This window comes from Schistocerca americana, chromosome 4, assembly GCF_021461395.2.
Source record: "Schistocerca americana isolate TAMUIC-IGC-003095 chromosome 4, iqSchAmer2.1, whole genome shotgun sequence".
NCBI classification, from domain to species: domain Eukaryota; kingdom Metazoa; phylum Arthropoda; class Insecta; order Orthoptera; family Acrididae; genus Schistocerca; species Schistocerca americana.
The window spans coordinates 136,094,398-136,106,505 of record NC_060122.1 but is presented as its reverse complement, the minus strand read 5'-3'; positions in this window follow the sequence as shown (position 1 = coordinate 136,106,505).

The window sequence follows — 12,108 nt, the reverse complement described above, 5'->3', positions numbered from 1 at the left end:
GTGAATTTCTGTTTGCATGGATCTACCATCTTAACAGAACTATATTCTATATGTCATGTACATGAATGGACTTCATCGTAGTTGTTCTGTGTCTGGTTCGATGACACTGCTAAGTTATTTGTGGGAGAGTGGCTAATCATTTGTATGGCCTCTGAATATCAAATCTGATTTTTATAGACTTGTTCAAACATTCCTCAATATTCGATTTCATGTGGGAGGATGGTGAGTAGTGATATATTCTGTGTCGTTTCATTACTGACTTGTATTGTCTATTTGAAATTTCATCTCCATGATTGGTTTGAAGACTATCAAGGTGTTGATTCATGCCTGTTGGAATGCTGATTCATGTAAGTGAGGTCAGCTTACCATAAATCATAAAAAACTGTATTATGACGTGTCTGCTGAGGGATGTTCTGCGTGATGGCTTGTGAAGTTCGTCAGCGATTGCCTCCATAGTCACTTGATGACTCATCTTTCTCAAATCTCTAAAATGATTGATATGATTTCATTTAAGTGGACTGTATCTGCTGCTGCAACTGCTGATGTGGGTAGATGTAGAGTTTGGACACTGTAGTATATGCACCACAGAGGTAGCATTTTCAGTCTTCTATGTTGAACATCACTGTCTTCACCTGCACTAAATATTCCTTTGCAAGCAGGTTTCGTAATATTATTCTATTTATTATTTTAGAAACTTTTATTCGTCCTTTGGAATCGTTGTCTGTCCAATGTGCATTAGTCATACATAATATTTCAGAATATACTTGCTTCTCTTGTGGTGGATTCTAGTTAGAACTTGAACTTTTGAAGAATATTACTTTTAATAAACCTGGTATCCTTTCAAATTCCATGTTCCCAATCTGTAGTGCATCATCAGTTAAACATGTAGGGTGGATATTAACATATACATCTCATCTTTGCTGATGCCACACATGTTGTCTAATGCTCTGTCATTGTATTCGTTGATGTAATCGGTAGCAGTGCATCCTTCTTATTATTCTTCTTCTACTCTTCTACTTCCATCAGTAGTTTGTTACAACCGTTTACGACGTTCAGGTACTGGTTTAAATGTTTCTGAAAGAGATTGTTCTTCTCGCAAGAGTCCTAACTTTAACAATAGTAATTTCCATTGAACAGTCTTTTGCATTCCAACAACCTGATCCCTTGTTGCCGACATGGCATGGTATACCAAACAGTTTTTGAAGTAGTATACAACTTACGTATATTCTGAAACTACTGTTGGTGACTGATAGGTTGAAACTTCTGTGCCTATTATATAGATAAGGCTGAGCACCTTTGTTAGTCTTGGCTTGTTCAATTCGATTTTTTACCTTCTCGCCTTTTCTAGATTCTGCCTTGATAATATTTTCCAATTCCTTTAGCTTCACACTGATTGCTTCGTTTTTCTGTCACTCTGCAGATGCATGTGTTTCATGCCCTCAGAACAAGTGTATAAAACTGTGGCAACTTATTCATATTCTACGCTGTACTGGTGTAGCTGTGTATTAGTACACTATCTTTTATGCAGAATCTTCTGCAAGTTTCGTCTGTGTTGACCTTCAGTCAATTTCCTAGTTTTATAAATCACCAGAGAGCCATACTACATGTGGTTCCATCAATAAGCACTTGTGCTAACAAATTCATTTAAAATTATATCAGTACCTACATGCACTTGGTAAATGCGTTTTAAAATCATATTGTTCTGTCTGAACGCAATAATAAGATTCATGCTATCCTTCAACAACTGCTATGGAATCCTGGAATATGTGTGGCTCAAATTCATGACCTTAGCTTTCATATGATAACTGGAACAAAAATATTTTTGTATTAGATCCTGGGCTTCTACTACCACAACATCAAATATGGACAAACTGTTTGGTTTGGAAGAGGAATGTTACTGCTTTCGCTAAATATCTGGTATGTTACTCCATCAATGCTGTGTAAAATCTCTGCCAATACTTGGTATGGAATACAGTTTTTGAAAATACATTTAAGCATTCTGAGAGAATCTTCTCTGGATGTGTTAACAGTTATAGATCAAGTTTGGTCTTACAACAATCAGATGCTCCAGTAATTATATCATGTATATTATTAGTCAGTACTGAAGCATTCCCAATCTTCTCTCAATTTCCAGTCTCAATGCAGTAGCAGTCCATTTCTACAAGAGTCATAATGGGGCTCCTTCATCGACTCTGTCATGGTGATGACTATACGTGTACATTAGCATGCAGGAGGATTTTATAGTTACACATCTTTCTTTATAAACTCTTAGCTAAATCAAGATCTATGAACATGTTTGAGAACAATCAGGGTTCTGCTTCTACACTTAATTCATGCATTTTCACTTTTTCAGTCAATGGCCTTAGCTCAGTGGTGACACCAGTCCCTGTCAGATCACCAAAGCTAAGCGCTGTTGGGCTTGGCTAGTACTTAGATGGGTGACTGTCCGCTCTGCCAAGCGCTTTTGTCAAGTGGGGTGCACTCAATCGAGGAGCTCCTTAATTGAGAAATAGCTGCTCTGGGCACGAAACCTGACAATGGCTTCATATCTACATCCAGTGACGCCTATAAGCAGAGGATGACACGATGGTCGGTCAGTTCCTTTGGTCCTACTGAGGCCTGTTCGGATGCAGTTTCGTTTATTTTCTCTTGTTCCTGCATCAGTTTCCAACATATATCGTAGAGCTGGCTGATGGTTTCCTCTGGTGAGTGAGGAGTTATGTACACCATCTCCAACTGTTAGCACCACATTCTCTCATAGAGTTGATAAACATATGGCTGCCAGTTTCGCTGAAGTCTAGGGCATGTTGAATTTTACGACTGGAATGTATTGATTTCTTAAAATTGTGTTCCTGTGGAAGAGTGCACTCTCTCTCGTTAAATAGCTTAAATGTTCCTGGGAAAATTCCTACTGTAACAATATGGTCACCTAGTATCACTGAGAGGGAGAGAGTTTTCCCATGGAATAAAACTACAGTCTGCACTGAAACACTAAACAGACGATTCCACTCATTAAGGGGTAAGCAACTAATATTGTGAATTTTCGCTTACCACCACTGGATAAAACTCACAACACAACACCATCCTGATGCTGACTTGTTTAAAGGTGCTCTTATTTAAGCTGCAACTAACTTTAATTAACATTATTCGCAATGACATGATTAGCATTTAAAACTTCTTACGCAACAGTGTGGGAGATTTGTCGATAGCTGTGAATGTGATGTTTAGCACTTTTTTTAAGGCTTGTGCGAGGTATTATGGATTTGACCTCCTTTTTTATTATTAATGTAGAATAGTTTTGTTCCTATTAACTGAGGTGCTGCACAGAAACTTTGTCAAGCATCATGTGGTGCATTGGTTACCAGGTCTGGCATGCAGAAAGTGTTGCCCAGTGCACATATACCTCGTCTCAGCTAGCATTGTGAAGTGTACAGACAAGCACGTGATTATATCAGAGATGTGTTTGAATATACACGACCGGTACGTGTATTTACATATCTTGTAGGCATTCTTTTTAGTGATGTACATCTTGGTTTACGTTAATATTGTGACTGTGGGTAAAAATGAGTATTTTCTAACATATATTGACAACTGCTCTGTTATGGAAATATATGAGGTGCATTCAGGTTCTAAGGCCTCCAATTTTTTTTCTCCGAACTGGAAAGAGATAGAAACATGCGCATTGTTTTAAAATGAGGTCGCGTTCATTGTCAATACGTCCCAGAGATGGCAGCACCGTACAGCAGATGGAATTTTACCACCAGTGACGAGAATGAGAACTGTTTTAAATACTTAAAATGGCGACCTTTTCCTTACTTGAATAGCGTGCAATCATTCGTTTCCTGAATTTGCGTGGTGTGAAACCAATTGAATTCATCGACAGTTGAAGGAGACATGTGGTGATGGAGTTATGGATGCGTCGAAAGTGCGTTCGTGGGTGCGACAGTTTAATGAAGGCAGAACATCGTGTGACAACAAACCAAAACAACCTCGGGCTCGCACAAGCCGGTCTGACGACATGATCAAGAAAGTGGAGAGAATTGTTTTGGGGGATCGCCGAATGACTGTTGAACAGATCGCCTCCAGAGTTGGCATTTCTGTGGGTTCTGTGCACATAATCCTGCATGACGACCTGAAAATGTGAAAAGTGTCATCCAGGTGGGTGCCACGAATGCTGACGGACGACCACATTTCTGCCCATGTGACATGTTGCCAAGATATGTTGACGTGCAACGACAGCATGAATGGGACTTTATTTCGTCGGTTGTGACAATGGATGAGACGTGGATGCCATTTATCAATCCAGAAACAAAGCGCCAGTCAGCTCAATGGAAGTACACAGATTCACCGCCACCAAAAAAATTTCGGGTAACCGCCAGTGATGAAAAAAATGATAGTGTAGATGTTCTGGGACAGTGAGGGCGTAATCCTTACCCATTGCGTTCCAAAGGGCACTACGGTAACAGGTGCATCCTACGAAAATGTTTTGAAGAACAAATTCCTTCCTGCACTGCAACAAAAATGTCCAGGAAGGGCTGTCCGTGTGCTGTTTCACCAAGACAACGCACCCGCACATCGGGCTGACGTTACGCAACAGTTTCTTCGTGATAACAACCAACCTGTGGTCTAGGGGTAGCGTCTTTGATTTATAACCAAAACGTCTTTGGTCAGGGTTCGATCCCTGCCACTGCCTAAATTTTGATAAATAATTGGCATTGGCGGCTGAAGACTTCTGGCATAAGAAGTCAGCCTCATTCTGCCAACGGCCTTGTCAAAGAGGGCAGAGGAGCGGATAGAGGTTCAGGGCACTCTCTTGTCCTAGGGGTGGGAAATTGCCCCTAAAGGCGGAAGAATCAGCAATGATCAACGACATGAGTATGCAGAAAGCAATGGAAACCACTGCATTAAAGACATGTAACGTGTATCCACAGGACATGTTGCCAGTATTTGAAGAAGTGTCATGATGATCTCTCCATTGGCAAAAGTTTCCGGAATAGTCCCCCATTCGGATCTCCGGGAGGGGACTGCCAAGGGGGAGGTTACCATGAGAAAAAGATTTAATAATCAACGAAAGGATAACGATCTACGAGTCGGGGCGTGGAATGTCAGAAGCTTGAACGTGGTAGGGAAACTAGATAATCTGAAAAGGGAAATGCAAAGGCTCAATCTACATATAGTAGGGGTCAGTGAAGTGAAGTGGAAGGAAGACAAGGATTTCTGGTCAGATGAGTATCGGGTAATATCAACAGCAGCAGAAAATGGTATAACAGGTGTAGGATTCGTTATGAATAGGAAGGTAGGGCAGAGGGTGTGTTACTGTGAACAGTTCAGTGACTGGGTTGTTCTAATTAGAATCGACAGCAGACCAACACCGACAACGATAGTTCAGGTATACATGCCGACGTCGCAAGCTGAAGATGAACAGATAGAGAAAGTGTATGAGGATATTGAAAGGGTAATACACTATGTAAAGGGGGACGAAAATCTAATAGTTATGGGCGACTGGAATGCAGTTGTAGGGGAAGGAGTAGAAGAAAAGGTTACAGGAGAATATTGCCTTGGGACAAGGAATGAAAGAGAAGAAACACTAATTGAGTTCTGTAACAAGTTTCAGCTAGTAATAGCGAATACCCTGTTCAAGAATCACAAGAGGAGGAGGTATACTTGGAAAAGGCCGGGAGATACGGGAAGATTTCAATTAGATTACATCATGGTCAGACAGAGATTCCGAAATCAGATACTGGGTTGTAAGGCGTACCCAGGAGCAGATATAGACTCAGATCACAATATAGTAGTGATGAAGAGTAGGCTGAAGTTCAAGACATTAGTCAGGAAGAATCAATAAGCAAAGAAGTAGGATACCTAAGTACTAAGGAATGACGAGATACGTTTGACGTTCTCTAACGCTATAGATACAGCAATAAGGAATAGCGCAGTAGGCAGTACAGTTGAAGAGGAATGGGCATCTCTAAAAAGGGCCATCACAGATGTTGGGAAGGAAAACATAGGTACAAAGAAGGAAGCTGCGAAGAAACCATGGGTAACAGAAGAAATACTGCAGTCGATTGATGAAAGGAGGAAGTACAAACATGTTCCGGGAAAATCAGGAATACAGAAATACAAGTCGCTGAGGAATGAAATAAATAGGAAGTGCAGGGAAGCTAAGATGAAATAGCTGCAGGAAAAATGTGAAGACATTGAAAAAGATATGATTGTCGGAATGACAGACTCAGCATTCAGGAAAGTCAAAACAACCTTTGGTGACATTAAAAGCAACGGTGGTAACATTAAGAGTGCAACGGGAATTCCACTGTTAAATGCAGAGGAGAGAGCAGATAGGTGGAAAGAATACATTGAAAGCCTCTGTGAGGGTGAAGATTTGTCTGATGCGATAGAAGAAGAAACAGGAGTCGATTTAGAAGAGATAGCGGATCCAGTATTAGAATCGGGATTTAAAAGAGCTTTGGAGAACTTACGGACAAATAAGGCAGAAGGGATAGATAACATTCCATCAGAATTTCTAAAATCATTGGGGGAAGTGGCAACAAAACGACTATTCACGTTGGTGTGTAGAATATATGAGTCTGGCGATATACCATCTGACTTTCGGAAAAGCATCATCCACACAATTCCGAAGAAGGCAAGAGCTGACAAGTGCGAGAATTATCGCACAATCAACTTAACAGCTCATGCATCGAAGCTGCTTACAAGAATAATATACAGAAGAATGGAAATGAAAATTGAGAATGCGCTAGGTGACGATCAGTTTGGTTTTAGGAAAAGCAGAGGGACGAGAGAGGCAATTCTGACGTTACGGCTAATAATGGAAGCAAGGCTAAAGAAAAATCAAGACACTTTCATAGGATTTGTCGACCTGGAAAAAGCGTTCGACAATATAAAATGGTGCAAGCTGATCGAGATTCTGAAAAAAGTAGGGGTAAGCTATAGGGAGAGACGGGTCATATACAGTACGTACAACAACCAAGAGGGAATAATAAGAGTGGACGATCAAGAACGAAGAGTTTAAGACAGGGCTGTAGCCTTTCACCCCTACTCTTCAATCTGTACATCGAGGAAGCAATGATGGAAATAAAAGAAAGGTTCAGGAGTGGAATTAAAATACAAGGTGAAAGGATATCAATGATACGATTCGCTGATGACATTGCTATCCTGAGTGAAAGTGAAGAAGAATTAAATGATCTGCTGAAAGGAATGAACAGTCTAATGAGTACACAGTATGGTTTGAGAGTAAATCGGATAAAGACGAAGGTGATGAGAAGTAGTAGAAATGAGAACAGCGAGAAACTTAACATCAGGATTGATGGTCACGAAGTCAATGAAGTTAAGGAATTCTGCTACCTAGGCAGTAAAATAACCAATGACGGACGGAGCAAGGAGGACATCAAAAGCAGATTCGGTATGGCAAAAAAGGCATTTCTGGCCAAGAGAAGTCTACTAATATCAAATACCGGCCTTAATTTGAGGAAGAAATTTCTGAGGATGTACGTCTGGAGTACAGCATTGTATGGTAGTGAAACATGGACTGTGGGAAAACCGGAACAGAAGAGAATCGAAGCATTTGAGATGTGGTGCTATAGAGGAATGCTGAAAATTAGGTGGATTGATAAGGTAAGGAATGAGGATGTTCTACGCAGAATCGGAGAGGAAAGGAATATGTGGAAAACACTGATAAGCAGAAGGGACAGGATGATAGGACATCTGCTAAGACATGAGGGAATGACTTCCATGGTACTAGAGGGAGCTTTAGAGGGCAAAAACTGTAGAGGAAGACAGAGATTGGAATACATCAAGCAGATAATTGAGGACGTAGGTTGCAAGTGCTGCTCTGACAAGGGAACCTCCCCATCGCACCCCCCTCAGATTTAGTTATAAGTTGGCACAGTGGATAGGCATTGAAAAACTAAACACAGATCAATCGAGAAAACAGGAAGAAGTTGTGTGGAACTATGAAAAAAATTAGTAAAATACACAAACTGCGTAGTCCATGCGAAGATATGCAACATCAATGGGTATGGGACTCTGGTAGCGCCGTGGTCTCGTGGTTAGCGTGAGTAGCTGCGAAATGAGAGGTCCTAGGTTCAAGTCTTCCCTTGACTGCAAATTTTAGTATCTTTATTTTCGTAAAGTTATAATCTGTCCGTTCGTTCATTGACGTCTCTGTTCACTGTAATAAGTTTAGTGTCTGTGTTTTGCGACCGTACCGCAAAACCGTGCGATTAGTAGACGAAAGGACGTGCCTCTCCAATGGGAACCGAAAACATTTGATCGCAGGGTTATAGGTCAACCGATTCCTCCACAGGAAAACACGTCTGATATATTCTATACGACACTGGTGACGGCATGTGCGTCACATGACAGTAATATGTTGTCTACCCACCTAACTTGTACACTTGGCGAATGGGTAAAAAGATTCTTCTACCTTGCCCGATTTAGGTTTTCTTGTGGATGTGATAATCACTCCCAAAAACTGATGAAAATATAAGCGTTTGTTACATAAACTGAAAATAAAAAGTTAAACTTGATGTTGCCTATCATACGCATGGACTACTCAGTTGGTATATTTTGCTTATTTTTTCATAGTTCCACACAACTTCTTCCTGTTTTCTCGATTGATCTGTGTTCAGTTTTTCAAGGCCTATCCACTGTGCCAACTTATAACTAAATCTGAGGGGGGTGCGACGGGGAGGTCCCCTTGTGAGATGAAGAGGTTAGCACAGGAAATGAATTCGTGGCGGGGCGCATCAAACCAGTCAGTAGACTGATGATTCCTCATGCTCCCTACTCACCTGACCTGGCTCCTAGTGACTTTTGGCTTTTTCCAACAATGAAAGACACTCTCCGTGACCGCACATTCACCAGCCGTGCTGCTATTGCCTCAGCGATTTTCCAGTGGTCAAAACAGACTCCTAAAGAAGCCTTCGCCGCTGCCATGGAATCATGGCGTCAGCGTTGTGAAAAATGTGGACGTCTGCAGGGCGCTGTGTAACGCAAGTTTCATCGATTTCTGGTGAGTAGTTAATTAGAAAAAAAGTCGGAGGCCTTAGAACTTAAATGCACCTCGTAATTATGTTGCTTCAGCAGTGTTATATGCCAAGTAGTGATTATGTACCACTGCACACTGAATGGCTGGACTAGAGTATCTCCATGAATCCGTGATCTGAGGAATAGGTGGTAGAAGGAACTCACAGAACAATCTGATAATTCTTATAGTTACTCTTAGGGCACACCAGGCAGAAAACGTTATAGGAATGATATTCAGCATTGCTATCGATTGGCACAGCATAAGCAGACAGGCTTCATGTGATCAAAACAACAATAATAATACTGCTCCTTCATCCACACCAGAGTTGAAGAACATGATCTGGCGCCACAAACTGTTGATAATGTCGAGTCTGCAAGAACTGCATGGCGTATGAATATTCCATGGGTTCCAAGCAATGCGATTAAAATGAGCAAAATTTTAACTAGTCTATAACAACCGTGTGTTCGCACATTTTAGTACAATACATCTCAATTACGTGAATATAAGGGCCAGAGGGAAGAACTTTTTAAGGTTGATAATGTTTTGCTGTGATACACATGAAGAGTGTATCAGATGTCGTTAATATGAAGCAGTGTGCATGAGAGATGCATCTGCCACACACTGGTGGCATATCAAAGGAGCAGCACCACACCTGCAAAAAAAGAATCATGAAATGTGTGTGTATGCCAAGGACAGGACAGATACTGGCAACTTGTGAAAGGAACTTGTAGAAAAATCACCACAATCACAACATGTTGAATCCCAAGGCCTGGACCATCACAGTTACCACAGATGATGCAGCACAGTGCATCATGTCACTGATGTTGGTGGGATGCCAGTGTAACACTGTCGTGACATCGGCATCATATCGGTGTGGGCCAGCACTGCATAGTTAGATCAATTTGCTACAGCAACAAAAAATCGACCAAAGGGTCTTCTAAATGCAGTGTCCCCCCGCCCCCCTTGGTAACCTTGCCATGTGTTAACAATGACCTTCAGTACGGTATGCAAACTTGTAATATGACACCGGCCAAAAAGTGCTGATTTGGGCTGAGTCAGCAAATTAGGCTCGTACCATCAACTAACGTACCTTCTGCCACGCACTTCGCAGTGGTTGCAGAGTATAGACGTAGATGTAGACATTAGGGACACTTCTGGAAACCATGTTAATTAATGACCCAATGGTAAATTCGCCCATGATGGTCTTCATTATAGCTGAAGCACTACAATTCAGGTAGTTAAAGAGAAGAACAAGGAAGAGGACAAGTAGATGGACGAGAATAAGGAAACAGTGAGTTGCAACACATCTGAGGCACGAGACTCTCCTGATCTGCACTCAAAGTGAAGTAAACGGAAGTTTATTTTTCTAAATCATTTAGTCCATATATACCATAGTAGGCAGTCTCAGTAATAACATACAAAGCCTTACACATGTCTTCTTCTCCTTTTACTTCTTCCTTCTGCTTTTCATGCTACATCTTTTCTTAGTGCCATTTCATTATATTTAAATAAGACCTTTAACACTGTCCATAACAGTCTCTTCTGCACTGTACCTTGATAGTGCCTCGAATGATGTATGAAATGGTATGAAACTTGTAACCTGGCCGTGAAAAAGAAGTAAATAGATAATGAAATATTTTTGGTTGCTTTAGGAAATAAACTGCATTTCAATTATTAGTTATTATACGTGCTCTCTAAACATGGTACTACTTTAGATAGTGAAAATTGTAAATCATCATTCAGTGTCAATCTTCGCATTTGCAGTCGTTATAATAACACACGTAGGGCCTCCTGGGAGGTACTAAATAGAGCTGAAAAGGGCAGACTAATGAACGCTCTAGAGGAAATCAGGATGTGTGCCTCCTTCAATGGTAAACTGAATCAATCCTCAGTGAACAAACGGACCTTAGGAATAAGGCCTTTAGGTACATAATTTTCATTAACTACAAGACTGAAAACATGTTAAATAAATCGATGAGTAAATGACTTAGATTGCTATTGCTAAGGATACAAAACAAATCATCTGAAAAATGAAGTTTATAATCAACGTGATTGATGAGTTTTGATTTTTGACATCTAGTCATGGCCTTATGGAGCGAAAATGTTTCAGGACTTTTGGGATTGTTTAGCGACCAAAGCATAAGTAGGAGAGACAGAGAACAGACTGAAATGGACGCCGTCACTATGACCGTAGTGAAAATGTAATAGACGTACGTGACACGTGTAGCCAGGTGAATGAGTGGTAGACTTATCAAGGAGCAAAGATATAAGACCGAGAGGACATTCTAATGAGAGGTTAACAGATTTAAAAAGACATGCATCGACTACGTATTTGAAAACTGTAATACATGGGAATGTTTGTAGAAGGTCTTTGTCCAGCAGCGAGCAGGAAATGCCTGATGATTCTCACGACTCAGATTCCCATGCATGAAGTGAACAATTTTGTTTAGCGGATATTGGCCTTTAACTAACAGGATGGCTTTGGAAAGCCGATCAGGAAACATGAATTGTTGCATGACACAATAGCAATGAGTTACGTGGGACTGAAAATATCTACAGGGTAGTCAAGATTAAACTTTCGCTTCTTGAGCCAGTGTATACCGATAACTATTTACTATGTGAGTACATAACCTTATAGGAATGATGTTCAGACTGCGCACCGCAGCCTTTGCTTTGTTAATATTGTTAGCGTCGTGACTTGCCGTTGGGGGCCGGTAATGATACGGCGACGTAATGCTGAAACACAAGCGTGAGTGTGCATTACAGTTGCAGACAGTCAACATGGATCTGAACAAGATGAGCACGGCTGTAGTCTTGAAGCTGTTTTATCGGAACAACAGCAATATTGTCGCTGCTCTCAGCCAGTATCGACGCATTAAAGGAATACGGAGAGGTCCTCTTTCCGCATCGGGTTTGAACAACATGATTCGAAATTCGAATTCACAAGTGCTTTGGGAATTGCTCTTGGGAGAGATCGTCAGGAATTGTTAAAGAAACTGCTGTTGCCTTGGGTGACAATGCCGGACGTAATGCTGCCAGTTCCAAGCAGTGCCCAAGCTGTTTCA